At 40.2% G+C, this 20,234-nt stretch overlaps 1 long non-coding RNA gene across 3 annotated transcripts in view; it reads left to right on the top strand.

Annotated features, from left to right (window-relative positions):
* LOC111926477 (uncharacterized) overlaps positions 1-19,965 on the top strand; it is a 32,829-nt gene extending 12,864 nt beyond the window's left edge. Inside the window, exons 3-5 of one of the 3 annotated variants that reach the window (XR_015281876.1) lie at positions 15,029-15,168; positions 17,072-17,223; positions 17,380-19,965. This is a non-coding gene — a long non-coding RNA (uncharacterized LOC111926477). The remainder of the gene's footprint in view (positions 1-15,028; positions 15,169-17,071; positions 17,224-17,379) is intronic. The other 2 variants (XR_015281879.1, XR_015281875.1) reach the window with 2 other exon arrangements.
* Positions 19,966-20,234: the final 269 nt, after the last annotated feature.

Raw genomic sequence — 20,234 nt, 5'->3', positions numbered from 1 at the left:
GTGGGTCACTGGAGCCACATTTCACCCTCCCATCTTCCCCTGGGCGGTGCACAAATGATGCCTGCTCCTTGTGGAGAGGGCAGGGGATTGGAGAAGTGCTGCTCTTCTGAAGAGTCTCACTGGGATGTGTTTTCCTACTGTACCAATTGAAGCTTGTTTGCACCAGACAGAGATTTCCTCTAGCAATGTTTTATTTCTCCAGGACTCCGGAATTGTTTGCCCGTTCTTTGAACTGTTTTCTAAAGTGGCCACTTTTAGCCTGAATGGAGAGCAGTGAAAGTTTGAGCTCTGTATCCAGGGAAGCTCCTCTCTGCGTGAGCACTGGACCAGTCAATAGGCTCCAAGCCTAGGACTGCCAGACAAAGGGACAGCCTGCAGCAAAAGGGATGTTTGTACTGTGGCCAGAGTGGGCTTCCTTAAAAATAATAGCCAAGGTAAACACTATCGATTCACAAGTTAGCTGCTTGCAAAAAACCACCGGCCCGTTTGCTAACCCATTAAGAAGGGAAATAAGACTTGACAGTTCACTGTGCTGTGATTCTAAGCATGATGTTTCCCTGAGAAAGAGTGGCTGTCGTGCTGTGAGTGCTCTGCAGTCACTGATGGCAAGGGGGTGGGAAGACTTGTTGCTGTCCAGAATTTTGTACATGGGTTGGTTTTAGGTTGTTTAAACCTATCCACATCAAGTGACAAAATGCAAAGCTGTCAGACCTGACCTGGCAAAATGGAGCTGGCATTCCAAAAAGAGTATGTCCATTCAGTGACTTCTGTTATTCTACTCAAACGTGGTCTTTATATTTGTGACTATATTTTTTGTGACAGGTAACAAAAAATGTGGGATGTTTTGTTGAAAGAGGATTATCCCAAGCCCGAGTTAGCTTTGCCAAATTTATTCCCAAGGAGACGCTTTCCAAATACAGAATAAATTCTCATGTGTGACCTGCTTCATTCTTGGTAGATATATGGACAGCAGAAATTTGTTCAGAACTCTGCATCCAGTGGCTAACTGGGTGATCCCAGCCACCAGAGGAGGAAATGTTGGGCTTTCCCAATTCTGGGAGGAAGTTCATTGGTGGGAGAAAGTTGAAGAGACCTTGATGAAAGGCATGGGATAGACCAGCTCTAAAGCAGACTGGACAGTTTTTGAGTAATTTTATACAGAATATTTCAAAGTTTATAGGAAATATCTCATTGAGTCCAAGAGGTTTTATACAATCCAGCATTTAGCTGGCCTCACATATATGGGAAGTCACCTTGGAATTTTTTAAGGACAGCAAACAAACAGCTTCCAATAAGATTGTGATGGTTGTGTTTTGCACTGATAACTGGGATCAGAAATAAACTACACTAATCAGGAGGTAATCCTTAATACATAAAACTGAATTTAAGTAGTTGAGGCAGAAAGTGGCCTAGAGAGATAAAGTAAATCAAAGTTAGTAAGAAAACCTGCTTAGGAATAAGCACTTAGCCTGGACCTTACACAAAAACAATCCAGGCAGGAAATGAAATATATACTTCAACATGAAACTGAAGACATCAATTGTCTGAGGTTCTTTTGCTGAAATACCTTGCTGTGTGCAAGGCTTTCAAGGCTGGTCTTTCATTCTCGTGACTCAAGCAGCGTTGATAAACATAGCCTGAAAACTGATCCAAAAGGACCTGTGGGGTCTTTATTTTGCACACTTTTCATCAGGACCCAGCTTTCTAAAACACATGATTAAATATTTGATAACTTTGACCACAATTAAAACTGATTAGTCTTTAATTCAAGGTTTTTATAAAGTAAGTAAACAGTTTTCCCCGAACTTCCAGAGACTCAGAAGTCCATAAAGATCCCTAAGAATTAGGAACAGCTGCTTTTACATAAGTGTTAATATAGCTATTGCTTTTATTACAGTGTGGTTCCTTCACAGTATCTCTTATGCTTACATATGTTAGCACAAGAGTCATATTCTCACTCAAAACAGTCATTGGCGTTTTGGCAACAAAAAGCTATAATCATAAAAAATACTGTATAAGCAGCATTTTCACAATTCAAGTCCTGCAACTGAGGGATTTCTGACAACTCTTGTCTTGAAAGGGACAGTTTTTAAACCAGGAAAATGCTGTTAATGTCACCACACTACAGAGAAGTCAGTGACATAAGGAGGAAAGCAATAGGGAAACACAAACACTGCTCTACCAGATAAGATATCCAGACTGATAACATTTGTTGGTATTGGTCAGTATAAGGAGAAAAGAAATTAGAAAGCAATTAATTATTTTCCTAAATTAAAAAAGGATCCCAAGCCTTTTGTCAGTCATTTGGATAAGAATCACAGGACTTGATAACCCTGTAGCTGTACCTTGTCATAAATAACGCTAATTCATTTTGAAGTGCAGCATTTGTGGCTTCCCGGTTGCTTTTCTGGCAGAGTTCCACGGATTATTTATTCATATTGAGACTTTTCTTAAATCACTTAAAAATATAATCTTTCTACTCCATTGACAGAACCTTTGTCCTTTGTTAGGAATGAGCCTGAAGAGAACACAGCTCATTTTCTCTGTGTTTGATCTGTTGTGTAGCTCTCACATAATTTTCTTTAATAATCATAATCCCAGTGTTCTCAGCCTTTTTTTCCCCCAGACATTTCTTTAAGCTTCCTCAGCACTTCACTTGCCAGTCTCTGGACTCTCCTTGTTTCTGCTCTTCTGCCCTTCCTGTGGATTCATGTATTTCATGTATTTCAGACATGAAACTATGGACACTATGGTCCTAGGAGAGTAATAAAATGTATACTAAATGCCCACATACTATAAACAACTGTCTAGACAAGACTTTACAACACTTGTCCATGGCTCTTATTTTTTAGATTTTAGACTATCAAAGTACATATATAGTGAACTCTGTTGCTAAGAAAGTGATGGCTTGGCTGAGCCAGGTAGGAGTTCTATGCTGCCACTAGTTAATAATTATGTCTGAATGAAAAATAAAGGTATTGACAGCAGAGCTGCAGCACTGAGAGTGACTTTCCAGCCTGAGCACGATATTTCATATTGCTGCTGGAGGCAAATTCACAATGAGTCGTAGCATGGTGAAATCTGTTGGTTCAGGGCCTGTGGTCTTCTACAGGATGATCACATTACAATTTAAGTTTCCTGTACATTTGTGTATCTTTAATTCTGGAGTACGTGTTTCAGGAAGGCTTTCACTCTCCATATTTCAGCGTGTCTTGCTGCTGATACTGAGCACTGAGCAGTGTGAGTGGCTCATGTCAAAGGACCTTGGTCTGTGGTGAAAGAACAGGAACAAGTCCAGTACACGCAGAAAAACTGGCTTTTGTTTACTGAGTCAAAGCTGAAAAACCGTAAAGGGAGCAAAGGCTGAAATCAAGGGACATAGAAATAATGGAGTGGGAATGGAGAAGGAGAATCAACATTTGAGGGTTCTTCAGTATAGAGCAGAGATCTGGGTTCCAGAGATGGGGGAAAGACACCAATTGTTCTTCCAAAACTTTTTGATGCAAGGACCCCTTGTTTTAAATTTGGATTTGAGACTCTTGGAAGGGAAAAGATTATTTGTCAGCAAGAATTCCCCAACACCTTCCCTCCCTCTCACCTTTCAACCTGGTTCATCAAAGCCAAAAAAGTGGCTTTACATGATGATAATTTTTCTCTCAGACTGCCAGCTGAAGCCAGGGTCCTTTGTTGTAAGAGAGAAAAGCTTTCTTAAATTTGCAGGAAAATCTTTCATAAATTTTATTCTTAAAAAGAAAAATGTGCTCAACATTCATGGTGGAGACTTCCCACTTATTGGAAGCTACTGCTTTCTTGAAAAAACCTTTGGTCTTTTAGAGCATTTAAAAACATACTGTTAGGAAATGCTGTATTGCTGTGGGGCATCTGGCTTGTAATCAGTCAGTCCTTTCAGTCTAACTCTTCCGTCATGACACCGACCCAGAGCATGCCTGGTGTGGTCCTGGGAAGCCATGTGTCCCTTATATGTCCATTGCAACTTGCAGGAGGTCAAGTAGGGGGAAGCCAAAGGATTTGTGCAAATGGTGGAGCCAAGCAGAAGGTCAGGGATGGCATTTTGTGGCCATGGGAAAGAGACAGCTCTTTCTCCTGGGTCAGGATGAGTCTCCTTCAGTGCTGAGTCCCAAAGACTCACGGGGCTTCCTTGGCTGGCACCCAGTGTTCTTAATTTTGTGGTGAATAAGAGCTCTGAAAGCACATAATTCAGTCCTCCTGAAGATAATTGTTGAAATAAATCATTCTCTCACTTAAAGAATAAATCTTCAGCAAGTTTCAAGAGAGCCTACAGCACTGCTTACTTTAACCATTACTCTGCATAGGGAAGTGTCTGTACTGCTCAGTGTTTCCAAACCAGCAGTGCTGCTGTTAAAAAGTCAGGCTTGGGATTAGAAGCTTTCACAACTCAAACTAAGCTTTTTTTGGGGATTCCTGGATTCACAGATCGAAGAGAAGAGGCCTGGTGAGCTGAGACCCCACTTCCCTCTGTGGGTTTAACTCACCAGGGAGCTGCACTGCCACTTGGTGCCTCAGTTACCACGTCCCAGTGCAGGATTCTGTGGCCAGCACTCTAGTGCATTGGCATTCTGGATGGGAGAAGTGCTCCAGGAAAGATGGGTATTTGGGGTTTTCTGGTGTTGCTGGGATGTTGCTGGAATACGGGCTGCGTATGACAGGAAATGTGCTGTGGTGTGTCAGGCTGTACCACAGAGAGCAATTCCAGTCAATGGTGGGTGATTTTTATCAGACTGCCCTGTGGTCACCCTCTGGGCTCCCCAGGGCTCTGCTGGGCAGTTGCTCCTCTATAACATGTCCTGCTTTGGTTGAAATTCCTCAGGGTTTGGCTGGTCCACAGGGGACTTTTTTTTGAGGGTGTGAAAAGGATTGCTTTGGGTGAGACGCATTCTAGCAAAGTAGGAATTACACTGGTCAGCTGAGATCTGCAGAGTCTTGCTTCACTGAACCTCCCTGCCCTTCATCTGGGAGTTGTGCTGGGGAGGAGGTGTTTCCCTGCTGAGGCAGGATGTGGGCTGGAATGACCAGCTAAGGTAGAGTGAGGTAGAATTTGGATACACTACAGCTTCTTTCGAGGCTTGAGGGTTCAATTAGCTCTTGGCAATTTAGTGGCTCCTATGACTGCACTCTCGATTCCCTGCCTGGCTAGTTAAAAGGTGTCCTGGTAATTTATGATACTTAAGTTAAATAACAGAGAATTTGGGCCATTTGTACATGAATCCAAATGGCTCAAATGAATGCAAATTTTCATTTGCAGAAAATCTTGGAAGCCTTTGTCTTTGTTCAAAGTTGCAAAAAGAAAAAAATAAAGTAATCAATTTAGAGTATTTATAAATCAGCCTCCAAAGAATAAATTGTAAAAGAAACAATGTGACATTTCCAACCATCTTTAGAGGGAGGTCTCTTCAACAATACATTTCAGGTGACAAAACACAAATATGATGCACGGTGCCAAATGGAAGGAAAGAATAGACCCTCTGCTGCTGGGAATAGAAGAAGACTGTAGTAATGTGATTATGGTAATGGTCAACAAGTCATAGTCTTGTGCTTTTGTTCACTGTAATTAACTTCTTGGAATGGCACAGTCGCTTTCTCTGTGCTCATCAGATGGCCCTGCCTTTGTGTCCGCAGTCTGTTATTTCTCCTGCAGGGACTGCAAACCTCCAAGTGCATTACTAAATGAATTCATTGCTGGAACAAAGATTCAGCAGTAGAATAGAGATTGATATCTTTTGTTGTCAGACATTCAATACCATATAGCAATCCAATTACTTAAGCTGTTTCTACCAGTCTTATTACGGCTCTCTATTGAGGCATGCTTTAAAGCTGGATAATTCTGTCTTGCAAGAATGTAGTGGAACAGATTAGAGGTTTAATGAGAAGGCTTTCTGTGGGCTAGGGCACTTCCATTGTATGTGTTGGGATTGAGGAATCATACCTAGGCAAAGGCCTGGAGTCATTGTTGCAAAGAGTGATCAAAGGGAAGCCTGAAATCTGTACAATTGCTTTAAGAAATTTTACGGGTTATAAAAAATAAAAACTGGTGAAGTTTCTGTCTGCTATTCCCTATCTGTTGAGAATCTGTGCTGCACTGGGAAAAGGAAATTACTTATTGGAATTCAGATTGTGGAAGGGATATGTCATTTTGTGTTTGAACTTTTCCTCCACTCTGCTATAAGGTCAAATTCTGTGCTTAGCTGTAGCATTTTAGGAATGCTGGCAGCGTGGATTCAGCACAAGGCTTATTTGCATACAACTTCCCAGGGTGGATGTTTGGAAAGGAGGGGTTTCTAGTGCACAGACACATAGAACTCTTTGATGACTGCAGGTAGAGGAGGAAGGATTAGACCAGCAAGTCAGCCTTGCCAGGTTTGCATCCTCACTTCTGCTCTCTGCAGCACAAAGCAGGTATGAATTGAGCCCCAAGACAGCAGAAAGCTGGAGCTGGAGTGTCAGTAAGGCCTCAAAACTGAGCCTGGAGAGTAGAAGTGGAGAAAAGTTATTTTACCATGAGAAAAAAAACAACAAATAAATCTATCTACTTTGCAAATATTGGTTTTTTGAGATTGTGTATGTAAATCACACCTAAGTTTATTGTGTGAAACACAAGCAGTAGAAATTGGGAGATGCCAGACTGAATTTGTATGTCCAGCAAGTCAGTTTGGCTGCTCCTCGAATGCAGGATTTGTGATGGACTGTTAAAATGTGATAAAGCTCTTCAGCTCTCTTTCAGGCCTCAGCAGAAACATCTGTACTTCAAGTCAACACTGTGTGACCAGAAGCACCTTGGAATTGCTGTGGTTGAAGTAAACTGGAAACACAGATTAGAGTGCTTCTGTATGGAATACACACAGCTTGGGGTCATTCATGAACACAAGTATTTCTAAACTTGTCTGAAATTCTGCCTGTCTAGGTCACTCTCCCTAAATAACATTTATTTTTTGGTGTGATAAATGCACCAAAGCAAGCACTCACTTGGTGTGGATGGCAAAGCTATGTAATTTCCACAGGACAACACTGATGTCCAACAGTCTGAGGATATAGCCTGTTTTTCCTGGATTCAAAAAATCATATGATTTATAATTTCATTATAATAAGGCTGATTTTCCATTTCTTAGGGTTTTACACTATCAACAGCTAAATATTTCCTCCTTGGGGATGAAGTTACAAAGTGTTGCCAATGCACACATGTTGTCTGCCTGTAACATTTCCAAGGTGTTATTTAGAAGAGCAGCAACTATAAGGACATTTTCCAAAGGAAATTATATTTGAGTTAGGATAAGTATGTGGGGGTGTGAACATAAGTCTAAGGAAAACCTGAAAGTTTATCTCTTCATTTGGATTTGTTTTCAGAAAGTGTTCGCGTTCCTGTCTCCAGAACACAAACACTGATTTTCTTTAGCAATAAAGGTATGATCCAGTTCTGGACTGAAGCTAAACTTTATTTTGTAGCCTCAGTTGCCTGATGGGGATGGAAGTTAATGTTTTATGAGGCAAAGGAGAGCACCTGTTCATTCCAGGAACAGTTACTGCTAAGATATTTGTTTTGGGTTGGAGTTAAGATGATTTTGTGCTGAACTATCAGTTTCTCTCTCACTCAGGGGTGCAAGGAGCAATTAAAGGTTTAGGGTGGCCTGACCTTTATTCTGCTCATTGTTGACTTGTAACAAGTGATGTCTACAGTAACTGATTTCTTGTAATTTATTTATTCTATTTAGGAATGAGACATTTGGACTTGGGATATACCAAGGGGAGCTTTTAATGTGCATTTTTATTTATTTTGTCTAAATGCATGGAAACCTCCAGGACAGATACTCAGCTGGTGTAAATCAGCTTAGTTCCATTGACGTCAGTGGAGCAGTGCCAGCAGCAGATCTGACCCACTTCTTTAATCTGATCCCTTGTCCATCCCATTTATTTCAAATTACATCAGAGTGAACAGGGCCTTACCTCATCCTCCATGAACTTGAGATAGATACAACCTTGCAAGTTTTGGCAGAGGACTTTCATCCCTGAGAAACGTGTAAAAAGCAGTAGTAGCATCCAGTCCTCTGCCATGCAGAAATTGCTTAGAGCCAGTAACTTCACAGACCCAGCTTTTCTTCATGAGACTGTATGATGTGAAACTCCAACTTGTTCATAAGAAATTATGATAATTTACCACAAAACATTGACCTAACATACCAACTTTTGTGTGTGTGTTTGTCTAAATAATCTATTAACTAATTTGTCATGTTCATTCAGTGTTCAGGATGTTCTGTGCCCCTACAGCATTCTGTAAGTCTTCAGAAACCTCAGCATCCCAGATGTCAAGGCTGTGCTGGTACCCACCTAAGACATTTCCAAGGGAAATCAGATTGAAGTTTGCAGTCACACCTTGGATCTGGCACCTCTGACTTGTCCCTTCACTTCTTCCTGTTTCTTAACTGTTGTTTTGCCCTTGTGTCTGTTCCCTGCCATTGTCCTCTCAGGTCAGGGTTGGATGGTTTGACTGAATATTGTACTCACACCACACACAACTCTCCCAGTGGATCTGATCTTCCACTGCTTGAGTGAGCACATTTGAAGGCTGGGGTTTTTTTTGTTGGAGAAGAATGGAGGTGCCCATACACTGCTGAAAAAACTATTTCAACCCCTAAATCTCAACTGATGGTTGAACTGACTCTTGGATATTCAGATATTCTAGTAGCTTCCAGGGAATGTACAATATTGCATGTTTGGGCTCTCTGAATTTTGTGCACTCAGAGAAGTTGCTTGTCATGAAAAGTTTACCTCAAAGACTTTATTTGTTCCTGTCCCATAACCTTGCAGTGAATTTGCAGTCTTAAGAAGAACTGGGAACATGTTTTTTTACTGCAGCAGTTATTTTCTCTTTGTCTACCTCAAGGCTTAATTTACATTTACATAGTAAAAAGGAGAGTTTTGACCTTTTGTCAGCGGTTCTCTATGTACATTTCTAATTTTGAGTAGCAATATTGGTAGAACAAATACTGCTTTTTCTGACATTGAATGTCTTGCACATTCCTTGAATGAAATGAGCAATTTTCTCAGCCACTAGTGATCCTCTGCAGCATTATCTCATGTTCTACAACCTCTCCAGGCTTGTTTTACAGTGGCCATTGACTTTGTACTGGACTTTCTCCAGTATCTCTCTTCAAGAGCTTGCAAATGCCAAAATGATGTGAGCCACTGCAGTTTTGGTATCTTTTCCCAAATACCAGATGTTGTCTTGGCTTCTCTTGTCCCCAAACTATGTCTTCTTTTTGCAGACTCTGATGTTTTTGTTGCAGGTTTCTCTTTATCAGTATGTTGTCTCTTATATCTGTCAGAACTGTCCTTGCACCCTAAGTTTCCCTTTGGTTAAAGTGGCTTCCTTTCCTTGGTAAGTCCTAGTTGGGTTATTCCTAAATCTTCAAATAGTATTTCTTTGTCTCTTCCTTCACCCCTACACTACAGTAGCAGTTTGAACCTCATACCAGCTTGTGTCTTCAGCTATCAATTAATATCAGAATATTTCCTTCTTTTTTTTGTCTGTCCTGGTTCAGTATAGTACTCCTGCATATTTAATATCTGCTGCCCCTGCCTCGGTTAACCAAACTATATAAATCTTCTTTGGCTTCAGAATCAGACATTCCCTGGAAGGAGAACATGATCCTGTTTGCTGGGAAGGAAATTTGCTGCTTCACCCTCTCTTATTGCTACTCTGTCTCTCTGAAGGGCTTTGACTTTGGTGGGATTTTTAACTTCTTCTTTCTTCCACACTGACTATTGCCTTTTTAATTGTTGTGGCTGCTCCATCCTGGATGTGTTCAAGGCCTGGTTGGATGGGGCTTTGAGCAACGTGGTCTAATGGAAAGTGTTCCTACCCATGAAAAGGGGCTTGAAAATGGGTCATCTCCAAACAAATTTTTCCATGATTTTGTCACTCTATTAGTCTTCTTATTGAAGAAGAAACCTAAATCTCTGCTCAGCTCCCTTACATTGCTCCCAACAAGCTTTTCTCCCCCTGCATTCATTAGTGCAGTTTTTACTCTGTGCAGAGATGCCAAAGTGAAGGCTGGGTTTGCTCTTAGAGGTGGTTTCATTGCAAGCATAGAAGAGGAAATACATTTTACCAAAAAACTTCAAATGTACTGGGAAACCTTAGGGAGTGTGCAGAAAGCAAGACAAAAATCATAGATATGAAGGTCAGGTTCGAGGTGTTCTGTTTGTACAGAAGGCTGTGCTTGTGTTTGTAGAATATATGCTTAGGAAATTTGCTGGATGAGTGCCTTATAAAATTTGATTAAACTAAATAAACAAAAAAAAAGCACAAAATAGCCAGTTTTTACAATATGCTTGAGAGAAAAGCAAGCAAACAGCTTTTTTATTACTGTTAAGAAAAAAAATGAAGTGGGGAAATGAGGTATCTCAGCTCCTCAAAGCAAGTAGCAAAACAGACTCAAAATTTTGAAGATTTTTGTTCTGGGGTTTGTCTACTTCACTGACATTTTACTTTTTAAATGTTTTTCATAAGGCATAGTGCTTATTTTATTAATTTTTGTGATTTCTTTCATAAATGGAAATAAGTGAATCACAGTGAAGTTAGTCTAAAGCTGGGACAGTATTGAGTTCAAGAGGAACAGCAGAAATTTATTGAAGTTGCAAATAGATCTGGGTCCTGTCAGAAGTTACTCTGTCATTTACCAAGAAAACTTCACTGAATTAATGGATTTTAGAGGAGAAGGAGACCTAAGACTATCTAATATGCCATATTTATTTTGCATGCCATAGAATTCCACTCAGTTATCTCTGCAAAACTATTTCCTGCCAGATAGCGGGCCAGATCTCACCTCTGCTAACTTTAACCACTTCGGTCTGAAAGCACTCTCCGGAGATGTTCTCTGACTGGGCTGTTGCAGCTTTACTGTAGAAAGGCCTCAAAGGTTCTGAAGTCCATGAAACATGGAATGAGAGCTGTATGTATGTGCTCCTTTTGTAATCCCACAGTACGAGGTGTTGCTCAAGACAGGAATGAAACGAAGCAAAGGAAAATCAATGTTTAACTTGGAAATATTTGTCAGTTAACAAGTCACAAGGAGGTGAGTATCTCTAGCACCTAGTAGGAATTTATTTTATACTTTACTAATTTATACTCCTTTTTTGAGTGGGGAGTGTATTTAAAAAAAGTGAACACAGACAAAAAATATCTTCCTTTTGAGATTTGTTACCATTGGATTTCCTAAATTCAGGAATATTCTCTAAATGTACTGGGACACATTTATTTTGTAGAAGTCAGTCTATATGGAGTGTGACCACACCTAAACACATACTGAAATCTGTCCTTTTTATGGACAACATGTAATTGCGTGCATAAACCCCTGTTCTGTTTAGGGATGCTTTCCTGAACTGGAAATGCAGCTTGCATTCTTCAATCGTTTTAAGGGTTCTATTTTCTGGCATTTTGTTTGTTTTCTCCTTTTTTCACTTCAGAAACACTTCTGTTGAGTTTAAAGGTATGTTCCTTTACAGTCTCACAAACTCTCAGTTTATGAGTCCTGAAATTCCTTATTCAATAAAATCTTCTGGAAATCCATATAAACTCTGTCTACAATAAATAGGAGACCTACTTCACCCTCAATTTCTGGATCTCAAGTCTTTATCATCCTGAAGAATGACTTAATCCCTCTGAGGGAGGAGTCTCCCAGGTATTTCCGTATGGATCAGTCCCGTAAAGCGTTGATCTCTGTCTCGGAGCCACATCGATCTGTCTTGTCTGCAGTGGCTGAAAGGACTTTATGCATTGGATTTCCTCAGAAGTGCTATAAAATAACACGTCTTGGCGAGTGAAGCCAGCCTGTTAATGTATGGATTTTCTGCCTTGAGTGATTTTCTAAAATCAATAACTCATTAAAAAGAAAAAAGCTCAATTCTCACAATTCATAACCATGCAAATAAACAGGCTGACTTCAGCAGCAGCGCCCAGCTGAGTTAGAATAGGAGGTTTGGAGGGTGTTGTGTTGTTTGTTCAGTTGCCCTGACTGCAGTTTAATTTTTGCTGGATCCTTGTTGGAAAAAAAAATATTTTAACAGCAGTATTCATTCATTAAATCTTAAGAATAATGCTGTGTTGGCAGAATGATTAAGTAGTTGCTAAAAATAAGGTCTTCTGGTGAATCCTTCAAAAATAAGGCTACATCCCCAGGAAGTAATTCTTCCAGCAAAGAATAAAAGTGTAAATCTTTTTCAAAATCACAATCTCTAGAAATGCTTTATGCACATAATAATTCCTCAAAAAAGTGTCAGATAACCTGGCAGGGGAGGAAGCTTTCCATCCCAAGTGTGCAAAGCAGTGCAGTCATTAATTTATTGACTGAATTGACCTGACTTTTAAAAGACTCCCTGGCTTGGCATCAGTATTCTGTTTATCTCACAAGCAATGAATCTCCTCTTCCTCCCTGTGTGTAAATACTTAATAGCTGTTAACTTAAAAGGTCAGACCTTGCTGGATCCATAAGTATTGTACTTCAAGGTATGTTTGGATCAGAGTTTTCTTTTTCTTCTGCTCAGATCTCAGGTTGCTGCATTACCTGCTCTACTTGACATTCTCAGTAGCTTGGAAACCGTATCAAATGTTTTTCAGAGAGTTAGTCCTTTATTTCAGGGTGATTTTCTTGCACCCAGACGTATTAATTTAAAATATTTAGGGTTTGGTTTTCTTTCCCCTAAGTACAGTGACAGGATTTCGAATGCTCCACAGGATGCTGAAGTCAGCCGCTTTCACGAAGCTTTTCCATATGATGCATGTCAGCAGCACAGCTTCAAGGAGTGTCTTCTCTTCCACTTAGCATGACTTTAACAGGTGTCTCAGAATGCCTCTGAGCAGGGCTGGATTAGTGCCTGGGATCTGGGAATAAAGAGAGAAGGTGGTGGGGTGTGGGGGCAAGGAAGGGAACTGTGGAAGATGAACTGGTTCCAAAGGACACCCTCAAGCAAAGAATCACGTTAGGTAGATTCAACTTTAGTGTGAGAAAGAGCAAACCTTGCATGTCAGCAGGGATCCTATGGTTTAATAAATTACTGGAAGGTTAGGACAGTGAGACATGGCCTCTCTAGAGGAGTCTCCGGAAGGTCTGAGGGAATCTTGAGCCCATAAAAAATTTCTTGATCTCAAATGAAAAATGTACAACCAAGCATTCTTGAATGCCTGTGTGCTGGATTCCTGTCCCTTTGAGGCCACTGGAAGAACAAACAGAGCAGAAATTTTCCAGCCAAGGAATTAAAACCTGAAACTATTGTGTTCATTTTGTGAGAAAATTATAAGGGGCTGTTCCAGGAGCAACCAAAACTCAGTTTTCTATGGAACCATATCCTGGGTCTCCCATGCATCATGTAGGGACCTTCATGAGATCCCCAGATCCCAGGACCACTCATGAGCAGAAAGGCAGAAGGCAGCTCCTGCTGTATCTGCTGTGGAGCCCTGCATGGGCTGATTGGAAGGCTGGAATAAGCTTGGAGGGCTTGGAATAAGCTGTTTGTACTGACTGGAAAAGGAACCATTGATCCCACCTCCTTCAAGGAGATTTTCCTCAGCTGGGGGCCCTAATTTAGGTCTTATTCTTCTATGCAATGACAAGAGCTGTAGGAACATAATTATCTCCAAATCTTTTGGTTCTCCCCTGACAACTTGCATTGAAATGTGGCAGTGGGTTTGAATGTTATTAGGGGTAGACATGAACAGACAGAAGGCATGACTGCATAAGCCTCATTTCCTTAGGAAATCAAGTGGAAATGTTTGTATAGTTTATGTACAGCACAATATGGTTTGTGTCTGTCATATTACCTTGAAGGTTGTTGTTGTAATCATATGCTCCATTGTTGTGCTTCATCTAATCTAGAGTTTGTACAAGTACTGCTTTGGACCTTTGTGATTTGTTTTCCTGCATCTCATAGGAAGCCAGGACTGGAAGGGGCGTCCTGGGTCAGTGTGTCAAGGCTCCTGCCGAGGTATATGGACTGTAAAAGTTAAAAGAGAAAAATACTCTATAATAAACTTCTGATTGGTACAGTGGGAAAGTTAATGAGACAAATGAAACCTTCCGTGTGGCCTTTGCAAAGCTGAAAGTCACAGCATGGGGCAGTCGCCTTGCAAATCTTGGGTCATTAGCTTATCTTGTGCAGTAACTGCTATGGATGAATGTCAGAGGATGAAGGAATTTTCCCCTTTACAGCACTGAAGTATTCACATGTTCCTCAGAAAATCCTGGGGAAAAGATTGCCAGATTTTTTTCTTGTGTAACAGGAGTATTAAAATGTTAAACATGTTTACATGGGAGAAATTATTTGATTCAGAGAGAGCAGAGACATCCCTTAGCTTTTAAATGTGCCTAAATAGCAGTCAGGCATGTCCAGCATTCTCTAGCATTTTCCTAAAGGAAACAAGAGCCCAGAAGACCCTCCAAGAAATAAGACAATAGGTAAGAGAAGGACAGCAGTTTCTTATATACAGGTCACAAGGGAACAACAGTATCAGATTATTTCTGAAGCTGTTTTATAATGCTCAAAAGAGAGCTTGGTGGTGTAAGAGTAAAAACCAGGGGTTCCCATCTTTCAGAATTTCTGGTGCCTTTAGCTGTGCAATGGTTGTCAGTATTAAATGTGCTTCTCTACTATGTATAAGTACTTGCAGACTGTTAAGGACACTTCTGAAGTATCTCTGTTCCAGAATATCTCAATTATTTCAAATCTCAGTGATAAAATTCCCTCAACATAGAACTCTGTATAAGCAGCAGTTCAGAGAAAGGAGAGCCTGAAAGGAGGACAATAGTTTATTTGACAGTTACCAGAAACTGAAAAGAAAATAAAGCAGTACTTTGAAAATCTCAGTTTTGCACTATTTAAACTTGTTCAAAATAAGAAAGATGTTTTCCAAATCATTTCAAACCATTTGCCTTTTTGATAACAGAGTCTGTACATAATAAAAGCATTGACATTTTTAATGTTTTGTATGGAATATCTCTAGGATGAACTGGGAAGTCCACTGACTGCCTTCACTGCTGCCTTTGGCTTGGTTTTGTAATTTTACATCTTTGTCCTTACACCGGAGCCTGATCCAGGAAACCAGGGAGTACTTCAGGTTCTTCCATTGAAATGCTTGAGGCTGTGAGTATTTTTAAGCATCCAAAGAGTCTCTTTGGCTTTGGTTTCACTGTTTGAATCTTAGGGGGTGAGGTGTACACTTAAATACTTCATTGGGCTGTGCTGCACACCTGAGCTCTGAGCACAGGTAGGAACTGACAGTGGTAAACTGAGCTCCATCAGCCTTGTGCCTGTTCACAGACACCCAGAACAGAAATGTGCAGTGAACTACATTCTCTGAGCAGTTCATGAAATCATAATGAGAAAAATGAAATTTTAAGCTTTATTTCAAAAAAGTCCATTTGCCATAAAAATTACATGCTTTAGAAGAATTAGGCAGTTTAAAAGTCATTCTAGAGTCTGCATCATTAAACTTTGGACCTTTAAAGGTATTTAACTGTTGAACTCCTGACTCGGTGGAGACCCGTTTCAGAATGTTGTAGTCACTTCTGTTTTAAGGTGTTCAGAATGAGCTAGACTTTTAAGCACTGTGTTAATGCTTGCAGCAGGTTAATTTTTAACAAAGAGGTTTTCTTCATGAAAAGCATATTTTCTGCCCAACAGAATCTGGTAGTGTTTTCCATCCAAAATTTGAAGACTCCTAAGTTTAACATTGCTGCTAGGTTTGCTCAGTCAGGCTCAGCCTTTAGAAAAAAGGCTGTTAAAAAATCTATCACCCAAAGGAGGGATCCTGACTGCTTTCCATTACGGGGTTGCCCCTCAAGACTCTGTTGCAATGGCTTTAAGCAGGTGTGACTCATTTGTATGACTTCGGCTCTCACGCTGCTTTGGGGAACCAGCTGGCTTTGGGCTTAGTGCTCAGATCTGAGCCTCACCAGGACCTGTTTCTAAGCCCACCTCATCCTTTACTCATCTCATCTTAAATTTCATCCATTACACCATGGCCATTATGCAGTGACTGATGATCCCAGCCTGTCACTGCTCCTCTTTGTCCAGCCATCAGCAGCTCAATCCCTTTCCCCTGGAGCCTGTGCAGTGCAAGGGCTTTGTCATCCTTGCAGGGCAGATGTGTTGACAAGTGACTGCCTGACCAGTGAGTTTGTCTCCCAGTTTGTATTTGGGTGAGTACATTGTCTCTCATACTTCTGTTGCATCAAGCTCAACATCTTTGCAATAAATAAGGCCCTGCCTCCTTCAATCTCCTCAGTGTAGAATTGAGTTGACTTGGTAGAGCAAGTAAAAAGACTGAAGCCAGTTGGCCAAATCCTGTTTTCAGTCACCATTACAAAAACTACACTGACTCCACTAAAGTCAACAGAGAAAACCCTTGAACCCTTAAAACCAGAATGAATTGTTTATATTGACTTCTGGGATAAGTGCAAAAACAATTAAAAATTCTTTTTATCATTAGTTATTATAATGCCATAGAAAAACACTTACATTAGGCATCATCAGCTTTTGAAGAAACCAAGTGCCCCAAAGCACATCCATGCTCCCACAACATGTCAAAGCCACAGCTGAAAATTCCTCTTTCCATAAAGGTGCATTTACTTACTGGATTCTATTGCATTTCGAGGGAAATACTTGCATAAAGAAGGAAAAATTAGTTATCTATATCCATCACAGAGCTGGAGAAATTCCTGTTGAAGTTTTGCCACCTATGCTTAAGAAACTTCAAAATTATTTCAAGTATCACCTTCAAGTTTTATTCTTATGTTAATAATTGACAGCACTATCCCCCCCACAGTGTTTAATATGGGCAATGCATTGAGGGGAAAAAGTATATTCACTTGAAATTCATTACTGTATTTACAATGCTGGTTTCCCATGCTTATTTTAAGGTCATTTGGGAAAAAAGCTTTAACTCCAAAAAAAAGAAAAAAGAATTCATTGCTATTCTGGGAGTTAGACTGTCACTTAATAAATATATTTCTGATAATAAAAATTGGTGTCATTTTCCTTGCAGGGACTTATTCGGAAGAAAGTTAATAAAAACTGCATGGAAAAAACAGCATCACAGCTATTTTTTTTTTTGCTCAAAATTCCTACAGGAAAGTTAGCTGAATGCAAAAAGAATCAAGAAACAGAGAAACATTCCATGGTCCTTAAAACCCAAAGGTAAGATTCTCTTCCTAAATATACTATTAAGCAAGGTAGCTCTGATGAACCTTTTTTAATACCTTTTAAGGACAAAGACTTAACTGGCCCTGCTGATGGGAAAGTCATAATGTGGCTTTTTTCCTGATGGCTTTCTATTCTTTGTATGTGTGACAGATGTCAATGAAGTTGAAAAGTGTCCGTTTCCCAGCAGGATGCTGGCTGTTCCCCAGAATGCCTGGGCAGTTTGTAGAGGCCCTAATATCTCCTGATGGTGACGGAAGGATTTGTAGGGAAAGCTTCCTGCAGGGCAGAGGCCTGCTGCCTTTGAATAGAAGGCAGCCAGCAGCTCTACGGGCCTCAGCAAGAGATGCCACTGCACCATCAGGAAACTTTGATTTATTATCTGAGAAATTCACCATCCATCTGCATGAAGAGGTCACAGAAGCAACTTTCCTAATGTGAATCTGAGACCCCCATTATTTCCCACTTATTGCTACAAGCATGAAAAATTGTTCCAACCGAGAAAGCTGGACTTTCAGGACTTGTTGCCATGGTTGAATTTATAGGAATATTTAGGAGCAATGCCTAGTGGGTTTTTTTTGAACCTATAAACTCCAACAATTTTCACAGGTTTTTGCTAATTAATGCCACCACTGTGGAAATGGAAGCAGTTCTGCAAACAAGCTGCGACAAATGGGATTTTTATTGCCAGTGGAAAAGCCCAGGGAATAATTAGCGCGTCCATGGAGATCTTTTGATTACAGACATCTGCATTGGTAATGTCCAGACGCAAAGATCACCCAGGGAAATGTTTTGGGAGTTTCACCTTAGGGCACATTTATTGTATTGTCAGCTACACCCTTCAAAATGCAGTCGGACATATGTGGGAAAATATTTTGTGAAATGCTAGGCCAAGGAACCTGATGTTGACTAATCTGGTCTAGGGAAACTGGCTTTGCTTTCCAAAGCACTGTCCAGCTGCCAAGACTTGCAGATGTAATATTTTGATATCTCATTAAAGCTGATTTCACAGAGATATTTCTCAATGCTGCATCTGAGTTGCCGTGAGTTGCCCGAGATGCTTTTGCAGTTATCACTGCCTTGCTGAATAGGATGAAGAGGAAACAACGAGACTGATTATTAAAAAGCCACATGACTCCTTGAAAATGAAACATTGAAGAAAGAATTCATGTAAAGACAGGATTTATTAGTTCAGGTTTAAGGGTAACTTGATTTGGGATTTTCCTCTTGTCAAAGGGATTCACGATATAAATTATGAATCTACTTATAGAAGTGGTAGAGGTTTTGCCTTTTTTGAAAAGGCATGCTTTTAAACTGGCCAATAAAATAATTATTGCAGGCCTATGAAGAAGAACTTTTAGCTAAGGGTTTTTTAAAAGCCACAATTATTTTCATTCAAATAGCATTAGAGCACAGTTACCCCAGTTCTAGACCTGTTCATGTTGTATTAAATGCCAATAAGCCATTAAATGCCAAACAAAATTCATCCTCTCCCTGAAAAAATTTATAGCATACAAGCTTGCTTGTGTTTACCCATTGTGCTTGGATATAGGATATAAAATATATCAAATTTGTAATGCCTGTGATTTTAAAACATTGGTGACACAATGTAGGTCTGTCCTGCTTAGAATCTCTCATTGATGGGATCTTCAATCCCACAAGCCTTGAAGCAGAAATGCCCTTAAATTTCTATTTAAGCCCATCCTTCTCCAGGACAACCATTAAGAAAATGATTCATTTTAAGATACATTTCAGTCCCAGTGGCATCATTTATCCTACTCACTGGTCAAGCAGTCACTTAAACAAAGTTAAATACTGAGCCGACCTAATTCTGAAAACAGGCTGTCCTTCAAAATGTCATGAGAGGCAAGAATAACTAATTCTCCTGGCTTTTAAGTCACTATGTACATGACACATAGCTGTACCCACTAATGCACCAACATATCAGATATTTCCAGAGATCTCTATTGGCTCAGCTTTTCTGGTCTCTCTGTGATGAGGGGCAAGGGTGGAAGGAATGAAGGATTAGGAAAGAAGGAGAATTCAGAGTTATTCAGAGAATACTTTTGTTGTCAGGTAAGTAGAACTTGTATGACAAGTACATGTATATTCATGGGCACTGAGAACTGGAGTCCACGCTTGTTGCTGTCTGACCCAGGATATTTACAGACATGTGAAGCAACTTCAGAATGAGGTTTGTAATAACCTCATTCTGAGTCCTTATGGAGTCTTTCCAGAAGTCCCTAGAGATGCCTGTGATCACATGTGTCTTATTGTCACCGCCTTGGACAGATGGGAAAGTCCCTGGAGAAATTGCTTCAGAGTGGTGTTTACTGATCAGGATGTGGGCAGCAGTGAAACTGTTTTTGTGGAACACTTGCACTGGTTTTGGGGTGCAGGTGAAAGGAAACTCTATCTTACAGTGTCCTGCAGACAGGGTTTTCATTAATTCTGGGTAGTCTTTCAAAGTACAGCCTATTTACATGTACAATCCAGATGACTTTGAGCTCCAACTTGGTACATTTTTCAGCTGCATTTAAGGAAATGGTTTACAGTGGTTAAAGGTACGACTGTGTGGCACGTATATCTGCCATTCAGAAATACAATATGAATTCCTGCAAATAAGGTATTTAAGCATAAATGTGTTTGACTGTTTTCTAATGAGCCTTGTTCACAGGCCCTGCAGGGTTAATTAGGTTTCTAGATCTTATCTTTACTCTATTACACTAAAGGCAAAAACCTCTACAGGAACTGAATCCACTCAGAAAAAGCAAATAAACTAGCTCTAAATGATCACAAACTGACCAAGCTTTTCTGCTTCAGCTCCCTGTGTGCCTTCAGGCAACCGGGATTTAAAAGCACTGAGATTACAGGACCATAAAAATACGCATTTACATTTATGTGTGGTCACATGCAAAATTTAAGATTTAGAGAAAGCCACAAAGGGAATGTTTAACACAAGTAGCCAGGCACAAGCTGAATTAATGACACAGCAGCCCCAGCAGAAA

This window comes from Cyanistes caeruleus, chromosome 2 (assembly GCF_971803275.1).
Source record: "Cyanistes caeruleus chromosome 2, bCyaCae1.hap1.1, whole genome shotgun sequence".
Classification (NCBI taxonomy): Eukaryota; Metazoa; Chordata; class Aves; order Passeriformes; family Paridae; genus Cyanistes; species Cyanistes caeruleus.
This window is presented reverse-complemented; position numbering and strand designations above follow the sequence as displayed.